Source organism: Schistocerca cancellata, chromosome 4 (genome assembly GCF_023864275.1).
Source record: "Schistocerca cancellata isolate TAMUIC-IGC-003103 chromosome 4, iqSchCanc2.1, whole genome shotgun sequence".
Lineage (NCBI taxonomy): Eukaryota > Metazoa > Arthropoda > Insecta > Orthoptera > Acrididae > Schistocerca > Schistocerca cancellata.
In genome coordinates, this window is record NC_064629.1 from 786,792,639 (window position 1) to 786,815,936 (window position 23,298).

Genomic DNA, 23,298 nt, shown 5'->3' on the forward strand with positions numbered 1-23,298 from the left:
TGTTTTACCGGTCAAGCCATACCTTGTACCCAACCCAAAAGTCTCCCACGGAGTGTGATAAACGAACATTTGGATATATGCCAAAAGGTACGTTGGTTTTCTATTTACTCAAACGTCTAAAAGTATTGCTATGGTAATTCTACATTCTACATTCTTTTAGTGCGGGAGGAAGCATTTGGCATAACAGTTTTTAAGGACTTCGTATTCGGCTGAACTATTTTTGTTAAAGTTCAGCAGTCCTTTACGTTTTAGTAGATTATGTCAGGAAAAAGAGAAAGAGAAATTTTTTTCGCTGCCATTTGCGTGAAATATTTTCAATATACCAGAAGGCAAACGCAGCGTGTGCCGTGGGATAATTTTAATCTCTTCTCGTGATGTAGAGTTCAGTGGTTTCCTCTCTCTCTCTCTCTCTCTCTCTCTCTCTCTCTCTCTTTCACTAACAAAGTGGGGTGACATGACGCAGAGACTCAAACGTAATCAGGCTCGTAGGTAATTCAGTTTTTTTGCTAGAAACCGATAACAGTCGTAGCAAGCTTGACCGTTATTTTATTAACATAATTTTCTTTTAAAGGCCTGGCATTGTGCGAGGGCAGACTCGGCGCTTCTCATCTAGTCGCATATGAAGTTGCCTTTCAACGTGGAATAAAATTTTCGGAAACGTAGAATTACGCGAAAGACGTGCAGTGATATATTTAAAGGGAGACAGCACAGATGTTAAAGGTACTGGAGTCATATCCGAGAGGACGATGGCGGAAGTCTTCGTACAGAGTGAGATGGAGCAATGGTTAGAACACTGAACTCACATTTGGGTGTCCCTTTCAAATCCCCGTCCAGCCATCCAGACTTAGCTTTTCCATGATTTCTCCAAATCGGTCCAGGAAAGTTCCGGAATGTTTCCTTTGAAAAGGGCGCGGCCTATTTCCTTCTCCATCCTTTCATAATCCGAGCTCGTGCTCCGTCTCTAATGACTCCGCTGTCGATGGGACGTTAAACTCTAATCTTCCTTCCTTCTTGAGATCCCCATTTAGCCATCTGTATTTAGGTTTAACTTATTTTCCCTACATCGCTTAAAACCAACTCTGGGAATGTTTGTGTTAAAGGACACGGCGAATTTCCTTCGTCATGTACTGCGCAAGGTGGCGCAGTGGTTAACGTACTGGACTCGCATTCGGCAGGACGATGGTTCAAGCCCGCGTCTGTCCATCCAGATTTAGGTTTTCCGTGATTTACCTAAATCACTCCAGACAAATGCTTGGATGGCTCCTTTGAAAGGCCACGGCCGTTTTCCTTCCCCATCCTTGACACAATCGGAGTTTTTGTGCCCTCTCTAATGACCTCGATGTCGACGGGACCTTAAACACAATCTTCCTTCCTTCTTTTCTTCATCATGTAAGCAAAACGGATGCGCCCCACAATAGATGGGCAGCGAATCTAGAGTCTCGATGTACCGTAAGACAGGCGTGAGTCTGTCCAAATCACTTTTCTTAGATTCTAATGAATAATGGTTAGGTCTGCAGCACGATTTACCTATCGTTTTGATTTATTAATAGCCTGAAGTAGAAGTATGACGGTTCATTTGCGAATATCACAATTTGTAACACCTACTGTAATTATTTATAATCTTTAACAAAAAGAAGTGTATTATAAGGAGCCGACGCAATGAATTCAATAGCATTCAAAAAGAGTTAAGTATTTTTGTAGACAATGTTAACGTAGAATGGTGAAGTATCAGAGCAGCAGTTCAATAAGTAAAGCAACATATATTTTTTCTCGGCCAATGTCGATAGAAAAAATACGGAATTTACTGTGGGACATCATGTAATACTCCCGCTTAAGCCCCTATAGTTTCAAAGGTTCTGACAGGTGGCTACGCTATACGTCCTCTTCAAAATGGCGTATGTAACGGAGGCTCGTTCCAAGCAGAGAAGCAAAGAGCTGTTATTGAGTTTCTTTTGGCGGAAAACCAGAGCATAGCAGATATTCTTAGGTAATAGCAGAATGTATGTGGTGACCTGGCAGTGAACGAAAGTGCGTTGAGTCATTGGGCGAGGCGTCTGCCACCATCACAACCAGATCGCGAAAACTTGTCCCATCTCCTGCACGCCAGCCGGCCGTACATAGCTCTTCACTCCTGCAATGTTGGGACGAGGTGATAAATGGACCACAATAAAACACCTCGCTGCTCAACTGGACGTCTCTGTTTGTAGTGCTGAAACATTCGTCCACTAGTTGGAGTACTCAAAGGAGTGTTCCCGCTGCGTTCCTTCCCGCCTAACAGAAGACCATAAAGAGGCTGATCGTAACCATTGTCACAGGCGATGAAACGAGTTGATCACTTCTAACTGGAAACAAAATGGCAATCCATGGAGTGGTACCCCACCACCGAAGAAAAGTTCAAAGCTGCTCCCTCAGCCGCTGAAGTCATGGAGGCGGTCTTCTGGCTCTGAAGGGGCTATTCTGTTTCATTTCCTCCCTCGTGCTGCAATGACGAACTCTAAAGTGTACTGTGCTACCCTCAGGAAACTGAAGAAATTACTTCAGCAGGTTCGTCGCCACAGAAATACAAACGAACTTATCCTTCGCCATGACAACGCAAGGTCTCACGGAAGTCAGTGCACTGTAGATGAGCTCACAAAACTTCATTCGACTGTTTTTTCTCATCCACCCACCAGCTCGGATCTAGCACCTTTCGACTTTCTTCTGTTTGGCCCAATGAGGAATACACTAAGCGAGAAGTAGCACGTGGATGATGGGCAGGTAAAATGCCGTGTGGGTAGTGCCTCCCGTCGGGTAGGCCGTTCGCCTGGTGCAAGTCTTTTGAGTTGAGGCCACTTCGGCGAATTGCGTGTCGATGGGGATGAAATGATCATGAAAGACACACAACACCCAGTCATCACGGGGCAGAGAAAATCCCTGGCCCCGCCGGGAATCGAACCCGGGACCCCGTGCGCGGGAAGCGAGAACGCTACCGCAAGATCACGAGCTGCGGACATGCGCAGGTTACTGATGCACCAAGACGTTGCGTTCCACGTCGACGAGTAGAGAGGTACCAGCCTCACAATAGAGCCGCGTAAGGCGGTCGTATTGAACGGATATCATATTTGTCAGTGTCATCGCCATCATTTGGCTAAACAAGTACAAATATTGTTTCCTGACATGTATGCTGAAAAAATAGGGTTTTGTAACCGAAAGAGTGGGGAAACTATGGTGTTCTGAAATCCTGAATGTCGTGTGACTAGGGTCTCCCGTCGGGTAGACCGTTCGCCGGGTGCAAGTCTTTCGATTCGACGCCACTTCGGCGACTTTCGCGTCTTTAGGGACGAAATGATGATGATTAGGACAACACAACACCCAGTCTCTGAGCGGAGAAAATCTCTGACACAGCCGGCCCTTAGGATTAACATTCTGTCGCGCTGACCACTCAGCTACCGGGGGCGGACTGGAATCCTGAATAACAACCTGCTTTCAGAAAGAATATGCTGCATTAGTTATTGAACGCCCCTCGTATGTACGATATAGAATACAACTGAGGAAATATTGTGCTTGATAAATATGATGTAGATGCAAACATCATCAACATAAAACTGGCTGGACTCAGCAAATCTCCGCTGAACTGAAGACAGGCTGCTCGTCTTAAAACGACTCTTTGGATGTAGATAAGTACAACACTTTACCTATTATAAAATTTTCTTGTCCCTTAACAAGAGCTAATTTCTTGTGCTAATAGGAGGTATAATAGATAAAAAGATTCTCCTCGGCTTTTTACTTGATTTATTATGTTTAATTGTCGACATCACAAAAATTTTGCAGTTCAAAACAGTTTCCCAGCTTTTAAACGGAGTAAGGAGTTCTTTGGAACTCGTCACTCTCTCGGAAAGCAGAAACATTCAGAAAACGCGAGATCCCTGTTGAGACAGAAATTTCTTCCTAACGAAAGTGAGCGCGTGGTGCCTGAAAAGCCGTGGAGTTCATAAAAGAAACAATGTTTTCTCTGGCAGTCGGAGCTAGCGTGAACAGATGGGAATGTCGGCGCCAGGTTCTTTTCCCCGGGGCAACGAAGTCTGTGCAGTTCATCTGCTCTCGGATGTAATTCTTAGCTGCAGTGCAGTTTTAATTAACGCTGTTAATGTCGAGTCTGTGCTCAGTTTGTACGTCTCTTCTCGCTTTTATTTTCCGCGCTGCGAATGGTCGACACCACGGCTCCGAACTTCGCACTGGAAGGAAGAATTTTAAAAGTTTAAAACTCTTCATGTGGCTTACATTGATGTGGCCTACGGAGATGAAAGAGGGTAGTTTTATTTTGAAACTTTTAACTCATTTTAGAAGTTTTGTTTCTTTTGGGAAATTATTTCTTTCGCTCCGCCCGTGCGAACTTTAGAAACACAGATGCTCATTTTTCAACTACTTGGAATTTCTCTCCGTCTTCTGTTCTTACCAATACTTTGAGAAGCTTTCAGATTGTTCTCCCGTTACCGTGATTACCGTGACCGTACTGTAATTCACACACAATACGAGTGATATATGTCCAGTCAGATAATTACTTTTCTGAAGGTTATCAGCGGTCACTGAGGTCCAAATGTACTTCATTGCCGTGTAAACTGAGCAACGTGTGATTCTCGATTTAAGTGGTGAATTCACAGAATCACATGATAAAAGCCATTTGCGTGAACGTAATGACGTCGCGTTACTATACACAGAGTTAAATGTTCTTTATTTCAGATACATGAGTGAACATACTTTGATTTAATTTTGCAGTACTGTCCGGGAAAATCACGGAGAGAATCAGATTTTGTATTGTTTGTGTTAGTGTTTGAGATGGCTTTACATTTTACTTTAGTAGTAATAAAATGAAATATGAAACATTCTTGCGATCATTGACTGATAAAAAGCACTCCGTCTTGAGGCCACGAGTTTCCTACCGGGACCATCCGACCGCCGTGTCATCCTCGGTGGAGGATGCGGATAGGAGGGGCGTGAGGTCAGCACACCGCTCTCCCGGTCGTAAGATGGTATTCTTGACCGATGCCGCTACTATACGGTCGAGTAGCTCCTCAACTGGCATCACTCGGCTGAGTGCACCCCGAAAATGGCAACAGCGCATGGCGTCCCGGATGGTCACCCATCCAAGTGCCGACCGCGCCCGACAGCGCTTAACTTCGGTGATCTCACGGGAACCGGTGTAGCCACTGCGGCAAGACCGTTGCCGATAGACTGATAAAAAATCCTAAAATTGAAATTTTCACCCGCTGAACCCTGCTCACTGCATCAAGGAATTCATTTTATAGGAATTCATGTTTGCTTTTCATTATACTGTGTAGAAAGTGACCCAAATACTCTCTGTCAACGTCTTCAGCTGGCTTTATAGACCTCTCAAACTTGAACCTATCATTTACACTATAACAATCTGGCGATAGGGTAAACATTGCAGTCGAAGTACTACCTCACTTTCCTTATGGAATAGAGGGCGTGTTGTACTGGTCGTAGTCTATCCTCCGTGAGTCTAATTATTAAGAGGAGCTATAGAAGTTACACATCAGGATAAATAAGCGTGCAAGATAAAAATACTCCAATGTGATAGCAATCAGCGATCTAACGCCACTGCACATTCTACTCTGTATACCATTTACCGTATGGCTGCCCAGCTTTATAGAAATAATGTTCAGACTGTGTGCTGCAGGGTTTCCGTTGATAGTAATTCTAGTGCCATGACTTGCAGTTAGGTGCCGGTACTGAAACGGCAACGAAGGCTGAAACATAAGTATTAGTGTGGATTTTAGTTGCAACAGTCAACATGGGTCTGGACAAAGTAAGCACGGCATTACTCGTTAATGTGTTTTACTGAACAACAGTAAGAGTGCCACTGTTCTACGCGATTATTGACTCATTAAATGAATACAGAGAGGTCCTCCACCGGTATTGTAGAACATTATTCAAAGGTTCGAATGAACTGGACATTTGGGAATTGCTGCTGGGAGAGGCCGATGGCCAATTGCGCCACAAATTATTGAACCGCTTACTGTTGCCATGGCTGAGAATGCTGGACACGATGTGCGATCTTCAAGCAAGCCTTGAGCCGTGTCACGACTGCTGAACATTCCATGGTCCACCGTTCGAAAAGTCGTGCGAACAGTTGTGAAATGGAGCTGCACAAACTTCCAGGCTGCCGTGGATGCACATGGTTGTCACATTGAGCAACGTTTCTAACCTGGTAAGTAAACCTTGTACGCTATTAGAAATGTTACCTTCTCATGTGGTAATTAAAATGTGTTTCCTTCGGTGGTTTACTCGTTATTTGTCTTACAAATATTTCCACCAAGTTCCATTTCCTACGATCACTCGTTTACAAATGTTTCCACGAAGTTTCATTATCCTATGATCATTATTTTTTCGTGGGAGGCCTCTCAGCTAGCGAAAGCTTCATTATAACCACCCTATACTTACGTTTCGAGATATGTAACGAATTATATCTACGTAAAAATTTTCAGATTTGAGTTAAGTAAGCGTAACTAGTCTGAGTTTATGTAAACAAATGGAAAAGGAAAACTGTAGTCCACGAATACTTGTAAACAATTGTGTCAACATTCGCTAATGCAAAAGTGCTCGGCACTGAAGTATCAGGTTCCAATCCTGTGTGGTATCAGATACTTTCATCGGTAGCATTTGGCCGAAAGGGGGCGAGACGTAGGGTAGCGTTCTCGTCAGTGGACTGTGTCCCAACGCTCTGCGTTAATATTCTTACCTGTGTTCGCAACCAGTTTTTGACAAAATGAGGTGGGGCGTCACTTTGAGCGCTTCTTGAATCATACTTGGATAATATGCTCGAGGACTACCTTGGTGCTAGAAAACGTAATACTTTCTGTAGGAGAGCTACGTTTCGTCCTCTACCGCCGTTTTGTTTCTATAACCGACCGTCTCAAGACAAACATAATAGGACAGAGCACGAGCACTCTTCGTAGTAATCGATACGAAACAGATGCATCTGTACATCTCTTCGCAAACGACTGTACGGTACTGGGTCTGTATATGGGTATGTCGTACAACATAATTGTTCTCCACCTCTATCCCCTACCACTTACGTTTTCCTTTCTAGGATGGTTCACAGTAAGGAGGATGGTCGGTATTCTCTGTATAGATCAGAATTTTACCTTCATCATAATTATGACAAAATGTATGTTAAAGGAAATGAGGCATGTTAAGGGAATTGGTCTCTCTACGATGCACAAAACCTTCGACACTTTTTTGTGCCGTGATGTTACACCGCCATGCCAATTATAGGAACCCACGATGAATGGTCCAGGATTATTGGCATCATCCAGTTTTATTACGTTTATATAACGTGGGAAGTGTCCCAGGCAGTTAAACAGTACTCAAGAATCGGTCGAACGAAGATTTCTATAATTGATCTGTTCGTGCGTTCACTACACTTTCTTATTTATTGTCCCCATAAATCTGAGTTAGCTATCTGTTTTTCCCGTAGATACGATTTTTGTGGTCCACTTGAAATGCTCCTAACACACGCTCGTAGGTACTTGGGAATTGTAACTTATTCCAGTGATCACACAGAAAATTTAAACGAAATCTTCACGACTGTTTTCGCATTACATTACATTCGTTTTTGGTGAGGCTTAGCTGTCAATCCTTGGACCAGTAGCAGATAACCTGCATGCCTCCATATCGTCACTGCACACCACTTACGGGTTTACACAGCAGCGAATTTGTATTAGGCTCACCGTGCTTATTCCTTAAATCCACTTTGCCGGTAACACATCTGCGAAATAAAACTGAGAGATCTATATGATTACTGTTTTCTAGGTTCTCTGCTGTACTCCCTCACAAAACGTCGCCCGGTGAGCTGTGAAAATGAGCCTAGTTCATTTAACGGAGTAGTCACCTACAGTAACACCTGCTTCACAGTCGTTCCATATCACAATAATCAATAAATCCACTACAGAAAGTGTTGTGTACACCTAAGGTAGGCGTCCAGCATAAAGGTAGCAGGCAGTGAATCCTCTGCCATAGATATTTGTAACTAAATTGACGTGGCCTGCTGGCAAACTAATTATTCACTCTTCACATGGCAATACCTCTAAAACCGAATCACTAGTGGCAACATGTGAGTGCAATAACAATCGTTTATTAAGAGAATATACATCATAATTTAGATACTCTACTTTTGCTTTGTGGGAGGGCTGTGGCACTGATGAATCTAATATAATCTAACACAGCAGACACTTTCGAACTAACTTAAACCAAGTTCATAGAGATTATGTCCAGTCTCTTACTTGGCACACACTTTGGTTATCGCTTTAATGAAGTTCGACACTCAGCGTCAACTGTCTGACTGCTAGTCGGATCGGCAATGCAGATAACATATAGTCAACTGTAGAGAATTGCCGCGTTAACTGTTGACGATTGCTGGGCAATGGCTGTCTGATAAATGCTGGAACTGGAAATGATAACTGGAATTGGCAGAGTGTAGGCTTGCAGTCACTTAAATCGTGTGCTCAGCGTATGGATGTCATCATATGAACTATTTGGCGGATGCATGAAATACACTCCTGGAAATTGAAATAAGAACACCGTGAATTCATTGTCCCAGGAAGGGGAAACTTTATTGACACATTCCTGGGGTCAGATATATCACATGATCACACTGACAGAACCACAGGCACATAGACACGGGCAACAGAGCATGCACAATGTCGGCACTAGTACAGTGTATATCCACCTTTCGCAGCAATGCAGGCTGCTATTCTCCCATGGAGACGATCGTAGAGATGCTGGATGTAGTCCTGTGGAACGGCTTGCCATGCCATTTCCACCTGGTGCCTCAGTTGGACCAGCGTTCGTGCTGGACGTGCAGACCGCGTGAGACGACGCTTCATCCAGTCCCAAACATGCTCAATGGGGGACAGATCCGGAGATCTTGCTGGCCAGGGTAGTTGACTTACACCTTCTAGAGCACGTTGGGTGGCACGGGATACATGCGGACGTGCATTGTCCTGTTGGAACAGCAAGTTCCCTTGCCGGTCTAGGAATGGTAGAACGATGGGTTCGATGACGGTTTGGATGTACCGTGCACTATTCAGTGTCCCCTCGACGATCACCAGTGGTGTACGGCCAGTGTAGGAGATCGCTCCCCACACCATGATGCCGGGTGTTGGCCCTGTGTGCCTCGGTCGTATGCAGTCCTGATTGTGGCGCTCACCTGCACGGCGCCAAACACGCATACGACCATCATTGGCACCAAGGCAGAAGCGACTCTCATCGCTGAAGACGACACGTCTCCATTCGTCCCTCCATTCACGCCTGTCGCGACACCACTGGAGGCGGGCTGCACGATGTTGGGGCGTGAGCGGAAGACGGCCTAACGGTGTGCGGGACCGTAGCCCAGCTTCATGGAGACGGTTGCGAATGGTCCTCGCCGATACCCCAGGAGCAACAGTGTCCCTAATTTGCTGGGAAGTGGCGGTGCGGTCCCCTACGGCTCTGCGTAGGGTCCTACGGTCTTGGCGTGCATCCGTGCGTCGCTGCGGTCCGGTCCCAGGTCGACGGGCACGTGCACCTTCCGCCGACCACTGGCGACAACATCGATGTACTGTGGAGACCTCACGCCCCACGTGTTGAGCAATTCGGCGGTACGTCCACCCGGCCTCCCGCATGCCCACTATACGCCCTCGCTCAAAGTCCGTCAACTGCACATACGGTTCACGTCCATGCTGTCGCGGCATGCTACCAGTGTTAAAGACTGCGATGGAGCTCCGTATGCCACGGCAAACTGGTTGACACTGACGGCGGCGGTGCACAAATGCTGCGCAGCTAGCGCCATTCGACGGCCAACACCGCGGTTCCTGGTGTGTCCGCTGTGCCGTGCGTGTGATCATTGCTTGTACAGCCCTCTCGCAGTGTCCGGAGCAAGTATGGTGGGTCTGACACACCGGTGTCAATGTGTTCTTTTTTCCATTTTCAGGAGTGTAGTTCCTGATTCCAGCGATCTCTGTAGTGGCAGCCGTAGCTATTGGAGATAAATGGCGAATTTGGAAGTCTTGTAGTGGAATCACAAAGTAGTTCCTCGTACGTGTGCCTCCTAAGAGGCGGCATACTAACTGTAGCGTCACGATGAGACAGCCTGTTGTGTCTACCGCGTCTAGTGGGGACACAACAGAAAGTAATATATGTATAAACTTCTTCACAGCGTTTTGATTTTCCATTTGGGGCACTATGAATTTGAAATTTATGGCATTCCGGTTGAAACATCAGATACCATTCGCAGTCGGTTTTCAGCGTTGCTTAATCAGGAGGGACGATCTGCTACGGACTTTCCAGCACAGAGTACCATAAAGCGACACTGAATTTCTTTTTAGGTTGCCTCATTCCCTGCGCCTTAACAGACACTGTAAAATTAGAACGTAGTTGGTAGTGCGTGTAATGTTTACAACAAATTCTAACGTCACTCATTTAAACCGACGATGAATAAACTAACAGTAACATTTCACCCGATATAGGCAGGAACACAGAATCTCATAACGGTCATCACAGTTTACCCGCATACTGTTTGGTGTAGCTAACCTCACAGCTATTTTTAATCTATACCTGGAGTAGCTGTCACGAACCTTTGCTGATTCATCAAACTCATTGAATGATGTCATAGTCATTAAGGATATAAATAATACTAGAAAATAAACATTTAAGAAATCTGCTTCCTTTCTACAAGAGAAGTTCCATGAGTAATTTGAAACATTGTCTCCTTGGCAGTTTCGGTTGAAAAAAATGTGGAATTTGTTGTGGGACATCGTGAAATATTCCCGCTTCAGGCCCTATAAGTGGCGGCGCTATTCGCTTCCTTAAAAATGACGTCTGCAACGGAGGTGCCCTCCAAGCAGAGAGCTTTCATTGAGTTCTTTTGGCGGAAAACCAGAGCATCACAGATATTCACAGACGACTGCAAAATGTCTAAAGAGACCTGGCGAAGAACAAAAGCACGGCGAGTCGTTGGACGAGGCGGCATTCATCATCGCAATAAGATCGCGCAGACCCGTCCGATCTCCCAGCCGGCCGCACACAGCTGTTGTTCCTGCAATGTAGGAACATGCGGACACTCTCTTTCGAGGTGATCGACGGATCACAATGAAATACCTCACTGCGCACCAGGACGTCTCTGTTAACAGTGCTGACAAAACTTCGTTGTAGTATCGTTCTTCATCCTACAGCTCCCATTTACCACCTTCCGAGTTCCATGTATTTATCCCAATGAAGGATGCACTCCGCGGGATGCAGTACATGCATGATGGAGAGGTTATAAATGAAGCAAAACGATGGCTCCAACGTCGGCGAGTAGGATGGTACTATTTGGACATAAAGGCCCTCCCAATAAGGCGGCGCAATGCCGTCGCTTTGGAAGGAGATTATGTTGAATAACAGGGTTTTTTAGCCGATAGAGTGGGGAGTAATATCGTGTACTAGATTCCTGAATAAAACCAACCTTCTTTCAGGAGCAAAATGTGTTACATTACTTATTCAACGCCCCTCGTACCAAACGATTAAATATTCTTGTTGACATCGCAACTTACGAAAATGCCATGTCTTTACGAAGGAACTAAAATATATTTGCCACATGCTTAGTAAGACACTACCCAATTTCTTTATCATTTAGCCCTGCACCTACGCTGATAAAATCATGAGGACATCTGTTTCCTATGAACAGGTAACTACGTAACAGCTGACGTTATATTGCGGTTCGGAGGATAGGTCAACAAGTACACTTAGGCTTTCAGCTCAACATGGCGAAAAACACAGCAGAGCGCTATTTCCTGATTACTGCGACTAGAGACGCACGAGCTATTAGACAGGCTCTCACAATAGGGATGAGCCTATGTTACCCCCCCTTAAGTCTGGGATGCTGATCTTCCAGCGTCAGAAAATAGAAGCACGTATTTATTCTTGTGAGTGAGGCGCAAGCTGCCACTGAACAGATCTATACTTCTGCTGATCCAGGAAAGTAAACAATAACTTTCAGTCGTTTAGCGAAATCTACAGGTCTGTAAATTGGAGATTTTGCTCGCACGTACTCGCTCCAGCGCGCCGTGTTCGAGCATGGCTTGTCCGAGTATGTATGCTCTGAGTGGGCAGACAGTGGTCAAACGAGGTGTTGCGACGTGATCGAAGGCCGCCCGGACGTCATTGCTGCTTATGGAACAACACTCACACTGATTTGTTTATGCTATACACATACATTCCTGCATAGAACGTCGAATGCTTTAGATAACAAACAAAATTTGGTAACTATTCGAAGTCTTGTGTAACTATTCGAAGTCAGCTATTCTGTAAAATCCCCACCTCACTTTGCTTTAAAAATTAGTTTTAATAACTACTGTTTTCATTCGTTTTCTAACTAACCTAAAATTACTTAGCTGTAATGGTCTAAATTTGGGTTATTGCCATATTTTGGACCACTATTTCAATGTGACTAACTTGTGCCTTTTCGTTGTAGACTACCAAGCGCAAAGCCAAGATATATCCCAAAAGGAAAAAGGAAGAAATGGAACCAATAAAATATGAGCAAGTGATTTGCGCAGTCAGAAATAAAACTATATAGACACCGAAATCTACAAAGATATTTAACGTGCCACGATCGACGTGTCAGGCATTTGGGAGGCCGCAAAATTGGAGAAGGAACTAATGTCTTACCTGTGAGACCTTAACTTTTCCCGGCAAATCGAATGTTCAAATAACTTACGGATTTGCTGCCGGGTGGTGTCGTCGAACACCGCCATTCTCAAGGCACAAATGCTTGCACATTTTTTCTTCCTTGCGTTTGTGCCTTGGGAATGGCAAGGTGTGCTCCTGTCGAAATATCGGTGGTGTTCGATGACGTCACCCGGCAGCAAACCCGTAAGTTATTTCAACAATGTCTTACCTACTTCACAGAGAAGAGAAGTTTTATGGCTTCACATGTGGTGACCTAGGTCGAATGCATTAGCAGTTAGCGGCAGGGAAGTGACTAAACATCCTTTTAATAAGTGAGAGGCAAGAAGAGCTTGAGTGGATCTACTGATGCAACGTCATATGAAGTAGACAACAATTAACTGCTTGTATGGTATAACGTGTGTGCTATTGAAATACAATGGCGGATGATTGTCCAGTGCAATCGGCCCTTGCTGAGGGAAAAATGTGTGTATATTGGGAGCTTTCTGTACTTGCACGATTAAAATTACACGAGGATCCGATACTAGGCCTAGAGTGATCGCTAGTGATTCGTTTCTCTTGCAGTGTTAGACACTGGGCTAAATCCGCTCGAAGTCCGTCGGCTTTCGATCGCACCATTGACACCATTTAGTATCCCGCATTTATCAGACAAATAGCGTCATTTAACGATGACTGTTACAAATTATGAAAAGTTGACTGTATCAAGAAGCTAAGATTTCACACTACTACACGTGAAAAGATCAGATTTTTTAACAGCTTAATTTTCAAAATCGAATGAGAAACGTTTTGGATCTAAGAAATCACGCGAAGTGAAAATTAACAGTTTTATTTTCGTTCACAAGGAAAGTAAAGCTTTTGATGGAAAAATAAGTACTTTCACAACATGAAAATAGGAGAAGTAGATTTTCCCCTTTTCCCAGAGATGACGGTCGGGTCATCCGAGCATGTGACGCTAGATCGATCGTGAGGGAAGTCGAATGTAGTTGATCCCAGCGTGCAAAACGACGAATTTGACTTCTGCGGACTACCACCTAACTACGTGCACCGAACAGTTCGAGCGAACATAAACGCCAGATGCAAACTTCGATGTTCAAAATGGCTCTGAGCACTATGGGACTCAACATCTTAGGTCATAAGTCCCCTAGAACTTAGAACTACTTAAACCTAACTAACCTAAGGACATCACACACACCCATGCCCGAGGCAGGATTCGAACCTGCGACCGTAGCAGTCCCGCGGTTCCGGACTGCAGCGCCAGAACCGCTAGACCACCGCGGCCGGCAAACTTCGATGTACTTCATCCGTAACACAGTAACAACTTGGTAAACAACTTTCGCGGCTCTACGTCTTCTTGCCGTATATGAACAAACAGAAGATCTCATTTGAGTTCACGAGCAGACCGGTGGAACCCGGTAATCAACACAAACGTTAAATTATTGGCCCACCAAATACTGCCGGCCGAAGTGGCCGCGCGGTTCTAGGCGCTGCAGTCTGGAACCGCGAGACCGCTACGGTCGCAGGTTCGAAACCTGCCTCGGGCATGGATGTCTGTGACGTCCTTAGGTTAGTTAGGTTTAACTAGTTCTAAGTTCTAGGGGACTAATGACCTCAGAAGTTGAGTCCCATAGTGCTCAGAGCCATTTGAACCATTTTACCAAATATTCATGGGACAGAAAACTCTCGGATTTTGCTGGAGCATTCTATCAGACTGTGTGCATGGCGGTTGTGGGTGAACCATCATACTACCCCTTCCTAGTTACCATGGACTACACAACAACGGAAAGAAGATTCAAGTTATTGTCAACTGGACGGCTTCCGATAATCAGCTACACATGGCATCCCACAATTTATTTTCCAGGTCCCTCAGGCGACAGAAACTATGTTCAGTATCAGACTCCTGTACAGGTTTGGTTCAGATGGCTCTGAGCACTATGGGACTTAACATATGAGGTCATCAGTCCCCTAGAACTTAGAACTACTTAAACCTAACTAACCTAAGGACACCGCACACACCCATGGCAGGATTCGAACCTGCGACCGTAGCGGTCGTGCGGTTCCAGACTGAAGCCCCTAGAACCGCTCGGCCACATCGGCTGGCCCTGTACAGGTATACTAGCAATCAAACGAAAAGACAGAACGCTTGGAAACATATTTAGTGGGCAAATGCGCGTGGTGGTAACCACCTACGCGATAGGTACGGCGTGACACATGTTTCTTAATTCGTATAGAATGGCACCGGCAAAAGATCACAGCCTACAGAAGGAGATCCATGGACGCCAACTCCGAAAGTCCGTCGACTGCGACCTGCTTCAGAGAGGAGCGCTCGTTTGGGTGCGTACGTACGATCGTCATTCAGTTGGAAGCAGAGCATCTCGGGTTCACGAAACAGACGTATCCTATATGACTTAACAAGAGCAACGGGCAGCCAGCGACATCAGAAACATATGTGGTGTAATGACCATAAATCATCCTCCACGCTGAATGTGTTGCGGCGGCCACCGTTGGAAGACGCTAACAGCAACGCGCGGTAGACTAATTCATCGGCATCGGCCACTGTTGGATGGGCACAACTTGTTCCGACACTGTGAGCATTGTCTTGTGTCCTGCCGAGAACGATCCGACGCAGACAAAAAAAAAAAAAAAAGAAAAAAAAAAGGCTCTGAGCACTATGGGACTTAACTTCTGAGGTCATCAGTCTCCTAGAACTTAGAACTACGTAAACCTAACTAACCCAAGGACATCACACACATCCATGCCCGAGGCAGGATTCGAACCTGCGACCGTAGCGGTCGCGCAGTTCCAGACTGTAGCGCTTAGAACCGGTCGGCCACTCCGGCCGGCCGACGCAAACATTTACTCTCCGTCTGTCACTGACGTTCTCATTCTACGACGCAACAAGCACATAGTTTGAAGATTTCGGTGAAACGTGTAGATTGCATGGGAGGGGTCTGGTGTCCTAGCCAGGCACAGATTTCGGACTGTCTGACGTAACCGAAGATGACGAAGAGAGCCTCACGCTAATCTAGACGGTCAGTTACAATCACCACGCTGTTGTCTGGGCAGGGTCAAGTTCACCAAGTTATTAACAGCGTGAACGTAAGAATTATGCATCATTGATGGTTACAATTCCTGTGTTAATACAGCGTCTGCATCTTCACAATACAATGCACGTATTTCTGAAGGAACAGACAGTGTAACTGAAGGTTACAGCTGTAGTAAACACTACGTAATAAATTCGCATTCTGCGACTACGCAATGTCGTCAGCTGTGTGCGACAATGAAAAACTTCTGCTATACCGGGACTCTAACCCGGATTTCCCGCTTATCGCGAACGGTCGCCTTACCCACTCCGGCTATCCGAGCACGCCTTCGGGAACGATCCAAAGTTTCCATGCGTCACCTTGTTACAACCCAGAGTGTTCGGAGAGCCCAAGTGGTTAAGACGACTGCTCGCGATATCTGAGAAGTACGGGTTCGAGTCCAAGTCTGGCGTCGCAAACAGCTAACGCCAATGCATAGTCGCAGAATCCGAATCTGTTTCGTAATAATAACGTTGCCTTTTCGCGTGCCTGCCGCCTCGTGCTACAACCTTAATTATTGACAAAGTGTCTGAGCTAACCTCACCGATATTGCTATTTTATCATGTAACCTGTCTGTCTGTGATTCAGACTGCAAATAATGTATCGTTTTCAATTTTTGATGCAACATTTTAATTCTCTTCCACAATTGCTTCATGGTTATAACTACGTTGATGTTATTAAAGACCCGCGATCGTATGTCAATGTTCTGAATCCCGCAACGCTTCAGCTTCCTGTTGTGAGCGATGCTAGCTAAGATATCTAGGTTTTATACCCATTGCTCCTATCAACTGAATTCACACAGGCTACACTCTAGAACTGTTGGCACAGGGTATTAATAGTTAATTCCTAGCGCACAATCTCTCCCAGCGGTTTGGAATGCACGCCATAAAAGTCGTCACCCTAATGGATACTATCTGCGTTAGTCGCCGAAACGCTACACCTTGTTGCACGTTACCCATCGAATACCAAGGGGTGGGAGTTGGAGGCGGGGGAGGGAGTACTTCGTGCCCACCTCTTAAAAATATTACAGTCTAGCCATAATACTCTTAATCCTTGCAATACCAATGGGGGAGGGGGCTACTTTATGCCCACCATTTGAAAATGTTGTAATCTAGCCTGTTACTACATATTTAAAATTTAAAAAAAAATATTTATCGTTTTCAATTATTTCGTCTATCAGTTTCCATAAATGTTTTAAATTATTCACTTAAACTTGGCCCAGGAATTGAAATCTTAGTGATGGACGTCACTTCCACAATGAATGTCATAGCCAATATGTTCGGGTTCAGGACCTTATTTGCACATCACTATGTCATTAAAATGTATGTTTTGGCTGAAAGTCATCAATAATTAACTAAATTTGCATTTTTTTTTAAATTTTTTGTGGTTGTCGTAAAGCACCCCCAGCTTGGTATTAGATATTATCGGTAATGCACTGATACTGCCAACAGTGGGCTGAAAGATATTGTCAGGTTTTGGACCATACTTACAGATCAGTCATCATCATCATCATCATCATCATTTAAGACTGATTATGCCTTTCAGCGTTCAGTCTGGAGCATAGCCCCCCTTATACAGTTCCTCCATGATCCCCTATTCAGTGCTAACATTGGTGCCTCTTCTGATGTTAAACCTATTACTTCAAAATCATTCTTAACCGAATCCAGGTATCTTCTCCTCGGTCTGTCCCGACTCCTCCTACCCTCTACTGCTGAATCCATGAGTCTCTTGGGTAACCTTGCTTCTCCCATGCGTGTAACATGACCCCACCATCTAAGCCTGTTCGCCCTGACTGCTACATCTATAGAGTTCATTCCCAGTTTTTCTTTGATTTCCTCATTGTGGACATCCTCCTGCCATTGTTCCCATCTACTAGTACCTGCAATCATCCTAGCTACTTTCATATCCGTAACCTCAACCTTGTTGATAAGGTAACCTGAGTCCACCCAGCTTTCGCTCCCATACAACAAAGTTGGTCGAAAGATTGAACGGTGCAGAGATAACTTAGTCTTGGTACTGACTTCCTTCTTGCAGAAGAGAGTAGATCGTAGCTGAGCGCTCACTGCATTAGCTTTGCTACACCTCGCTTCCAGTTCTTGCACTATGTTGCCATCCTGTGAGAATATGCATCCTAAGTACTTGAAACCGTCCACCTGTTCTAACTTTGTTCCTCCTATTTGGCACTCAATCCGGTTATATTTCTTTCCCACTGACATTACTTTCGTTTTGGAGATGCTAATCTTCATACCATAGTCCTTACATTTCTGATCTAGCTCTGAAATATTACTTTGCAAACTTTCAATCGAATCTGCCATCACAACTAAGTCATCCGCATATGCAAGACTGCTTATTTTGTGTTCACATATCTTAATCTCACTCAGCCAGTCTATTGTTTTCAACATATGATCCATAAATATTATGAACAACAGTGGAGACAGGTTGCAGCCTTGTCTTACCCCTGAAACTACAGATCAGTGCCCCTGTATAATGTATGTTGTTAAAATAAGTCAACACCAATTAACAAATTTATTTTATTTTTTTTTACGTGGGCATAAAGCACACCCCCCTCCACCCACACTTGCTAATGGGTTTTATGGAAAATTTGTTCGCATTGGTAGGGTGAAGTATCCAGAAGATTCTAGTTTCAACAGTTGGGACCTCCTATATTAATATATTTTCATTTTCTTCTGACTTTAACCGGTTTCCCACTTTTCGATGAACGCAAAAGGTATCTAAGTTTCATCACATTACTGAAACGTGTGTGCACAAAATTCACTCGCTTGCTGCTTACCCAGTGTTCCACAATTAAAAAGAAAAGGTAATAAAGAAAAAATTCATTCACCGGCAATTATTTCTACGCGACAGTTCGAAATAAACGCGTTTTAAGCGACGACAGTTGTGGGGTGCCACACGAGTACGTCGCAGTGGACGAACGAGGTGCAGCGTCGTTAGTGAGGACGGGGTGGGGGCGGTAATTGGGGGGCGGGAGGTGTTGGCTATTATTCGGAAGCGGCGGCAGAAATCGCGGGCGGCCGCTTGTTTTGTTTGCGGGGCTGGCTGCGGCGTGTGACGTCACAATCGATCTGGTGCACGCGGTTGTGCGCTGCTGGCCTAATGGCGGAATGGCGGGCACCATCTTGGATCGCACGTGTGCACTGCTAGCCGGAAAAAGCGCTTTGTTCACCGCCGCGCCACTCGCCGGAGCTTTCACGCCAGCGGCTGCCGCGCGCCATTGTGTAACTGTCCCGCCCGCTTCTCGTTCGCTTTCTGTTCGTTTCGTAGCCTCCAACTCCAAGACGGCTCCGAATCTAATCTTTCCGAATGGTTGCGGCAATTACAATGTCGGCAGACGTTCCTAACCCCTTCCTATATCTTCTCCGCGTCTTCACATGACCTCTGTAGAGCAAGCCGGACTCTGCAGAGGCCTAACGAAAGTTGTTTTTGGCGTCTCATAAGCCCTGTGAATTTCCGAACAGAATACTGTCCAAACAAAAGCTGACGTAACGAATTTAATTGAAATATAAGGTAGACGGTTTTTGGAAACCCAGATTTCAGAAACTTGAAAAATCTAAAACTAAACTCCTCCCAAATAGGCCATGAAGGCCAAACGGTACCGACCGACCGCCGTGTCATCCTCAGACCACAGGCGTCACTGGATGCGGATAGGGAGGGGCATGTGGTCAGCACACCGCTCTCCCGGCCGTATGTCAGTTTCCGAGACCGGAGCTGCTACTTCTCAGTCAAGTAGCTCCGCAGTTTGCCTCACAAGGGCTGAGTGCACCCCGCTTGGCTGTTGATACATTTTCCGGGATGTGAGGTCGTAGTCCAAGAACTTTTCTGCTCCTTACGTTTCGTCCAGGACTGCACTGGACTTCCTCAGAGGCGCTGCTCCGCTGAGTCTTGCCGACTGACTGGTCGGGTGTCTGAGAGCGACTTATATATTGTGAGAAAGGGGGGCGTGGTTCAGGTGACACGTGATGAGCAGTGATAATCCATAGCAAAGATAAGGTTGACTATCGATTACCACCTTGTCAAAGATAAAAATTGTTAGCAATTTTGTAGAGCCACTGTCCATATATCGCTGAGTTTCATAGCCTCCTCTTTCCTATTAAAATTATCGTGATGTTTATAAATTTCGATAGCTTCTCTATAAAGCCGTGGATAGTAATTTAACGTTGTAGATAAAACTTCGGTATCCGAAAACTTCACTTGGTGGTTGCCTGGTTGAAGAGCATGTTCCGCTACAGCTGACTTTTCTATTTTTCCAAGTCGACAAAGACTTTTATGTTCTTTCAGCCGCGTGTTTACGCTTCTTTTGGTAGTACCAATGTAAACTTTACCACAGGTACATGGAATTTTATACACACCACATGTCTACAGGGGAGGGCGTTTATCCTTCACAGATCGTAGTACTTGACTTATTTTCTTTGTTGGTTTAAAGATCGGTTTTATGTCATGTTTTCGTAAAATCTTACCGATCCGATCTGTTACTTTTTTAATAAAAGGGAGAACTACTGTATTTTTCTGTCGTTGTGGTTCATTCTTATCTTTTGGGTTTCTGTTCCTTGGACGCAAAATTCTATTTATCTCTTTTCTTGAGTAGCCGTTTTTTTCAAAAGCCTGCTTCAGATGTTTCACTTCAGCATCCAAATGTTCAGGTGTACATATCCGTTCCGCTCGATCGACAAGACTTTTTATGACACCTCTTTTTTGTTGAGGATGATGATTAGAATTTTTATGTAAATATCTGTCCGTATGTGTTGCCTTCCGAAAAACTTTATATTCCAAGCTTCTATCGGGCCGTCTCATAACTAAGACATCCAAGAAAGATATTCTGTTTTCCTTTTCTATTTCCATGGTAAACTGTATTTTTGGGTGAATTTTATTTAGGTAATCAAAGAAATCTCCAAGGCCTTTCTGCCATGGGACCAAACCACAAATGTGTCATCTACATATCGATACCAACGAGATGGTTTGTTATTAGCTTTGTCTAGGGCTGATTGTTCAAATTTCTCCATATAAAGTTTGGCAATCGCAAGGCCATGTCAACCGGGCCATGTCAACCGGTCGTGAAAGCCTTCATTCTGCACCCCGCTTGCCAACAGCGCTCGGGAGACCGGATGGTCACCCACCCAAGTGCTAGCCCATCCCGACTGCGCTTAACTTCGGTGCTCTGACGGGAACCGTTGTTACCACTGCGGCAAGGCCATTGGCTTTCCTAAACTTGCGGGAGATCTTAAAAGCTCAGCACGAAGCAGATGTGATACAGGGTGAAAATTTAATGTCATTACTTATGTTTCAGTACTCTTTAACGATCCCTGGTGCTTCAGCGTAAGCAGATTTAACCGTTGTAGGGGAGGAAGTCACCAAAGTTGTTCTGACAATGCGTAAAAATATCATATAAGATCAGTCAGTGTACATGAAATATGTAGAGACACAAAAATAGAACAACACGGGAGTGAAACGAATGTTGTTAAAAGAAACGAAAAGAAAAGAGAACGTGGATCTGTGAACATTTTCCGTGCCTCAGTAGTGGTAAATAAATGAAACGGAGTGCAACGAAGTGGAATGCTTTGGTATAAACGCTCATGAGGTATCCTTGTAGTTATATAAATCGAATTAGATGTGCATATATTATATGCTACTGACATGCCCCAGCTTGCACAGGCAACGCTAACCAAGAAACATCACCAACTTGTCATATTTTAAGGAAAAAAAACCGCACTTGCAAGATACCACCCCCATGAAGCGAGCCCGCGTGAAAATTTGGGCTATAATTCTGACAATAAGCAGTTATGACCTTCTGAAAGTACAGCCTTTAAACTTCCGGGCGCACCGGTTGTTTGCCGCTCGCTCCGCCCCACAGCAGCCGCCTAATGCCGGAGCAGACTAACAACCAGAGCCACACTATTCGCGGATTGTTGAAGGCGGGGGAAGAGAAAGGGTGGGCGTGGGGGTGAGGGGAAACACATTTGTCCAACGTGTTTTGAAGTCTTGTTGGAGAAAAAATGTTATTCTACGCGAAAAATAGTAATATCGATATGTAATACGCCAACCTCACGAACATGTATGTTCAATGTTATTTTAACAATATTCTTGTACTGATGTGCATTTATATACATGCCTCAAGATCAAAATGAATAAACGTAAACAACTGACGAACTACTATACAATGAAACTAATGGTTTTACATTAGAATTTAACCATGCCAGTCACTTTGAGGAACGTAATCCTGCAAATGTAAATCCCTTTAACAGTGCCACCACTGAAATTCCAGGAAAATAACGCACAACAGCGATGTTAATAATTAAAAAGCGGTAGGTTACTTCTTTAATCACACACTCATTTGTTTCATTAATTTACGCTCCATTTGTGAATCGCAACGTAAAAATGATCAAAGGAAAGAGATCCCTGGCACAGTTGCAGGTTAGAAACCGCACACTTTGAGACAATGAACAAAGTATGTTACCAACGTCAAAAGGGTATTTTACAAACCTCTGACTCATTCCACTGAACAGAACATCGCGCTCGGGCATTAGGCAGCTGCAGTGAGGTGGAGCGAGTGTCAAACAGGTGCGCGCGTATGTTAAACAGCTGTACTTTCAGAAGATCATAACTGCGGTACTATGAGAATTATGGCTCAGACTGTCACGCGAGATAGATTTTTGGGGTGATATCTTGCAACTGTGTTTTCTTTTCTTTTTCTCTATCTCTCTCTCTCTCTCTTGAAAATGTGGGGTCAAGTTGGTGATGTGTCCTTTTAAGTACCTACGGCCGCACTATTTGTCTTCCATAGCGGCAATAAACTAGACGCACAATTATACATACAAACCTTTCAAACAAAAACCGTATCAAAGTCTCTTCAGTAGTTACTGAGACTACCCTTCTCATATAGGCAGAAAATGCATCGGGGATCTTAATTTAAACTGAAGCGCGAAAGGAACAGATACAGGCATGCATAGTCAAATACAGAGATATGTAAACATGCAGAATACGGCGTTGCGGTCGCCAACGCCTATATAAGACAACCAGTGTTTGGCACAGTTGTTAGATCGATTACTGCTGCTATAATGGCATGTTATTAAGATTTAAGTGAGTTTGAACGTGGTGTTGTAGTCGGCGCACGAGTGACGCGACACAACATATCCGAGGTAGCGATGAAGTGGGGCTTTTACCGTTAGATCATTTCACTATTGTAACATGAATATCAGGAATCCGATAAAACATCATTTCTCTGACATCACTGCGGCCGGAAGAAGATTCTGTAAGAAAGCGGACAACGACGACTGAAGAGAATCGTTCTACGTGACAGAAGTGCAGCCCTTCCGCAAATTGCTGTAGATTTCAATGCCGAGTCATCTACAAATGTCAGTATGCGCACCATTCAACGAAACATCACCGCCGGCCGAAGTGGCCGTGCGGTTCTAGGCGCTGCAGTCTGGAACCGCGAGACCGCTACGGTCGCAGGTTCGAATTCTGCCTCGGGCATGGATGTATGTGATGTCCTTAGGTT

General features: G+C 44.8%; 1 protein-coding gene and 1 pseudogene across 1 annotated transcript in view; one reads left to right on the top strand and one right to left on the bottom strand.

Annotated features, from left to right (window-relative positions):
• LOC126184430 (toll-like receptor 6) overlaps positions 1–23,298 on the top strand; it is a 347,148-nt gene that overhangs the window by 197,864 nt on the left and 125,986 nt on the right. The gene's annotated exons all lie outside the window — the stretch shown is intronic.
• LOC126185482 (5S ribosomal RNA) lies at positions 5,088–5,205 on the bottom strand (annotated as a pseudogene).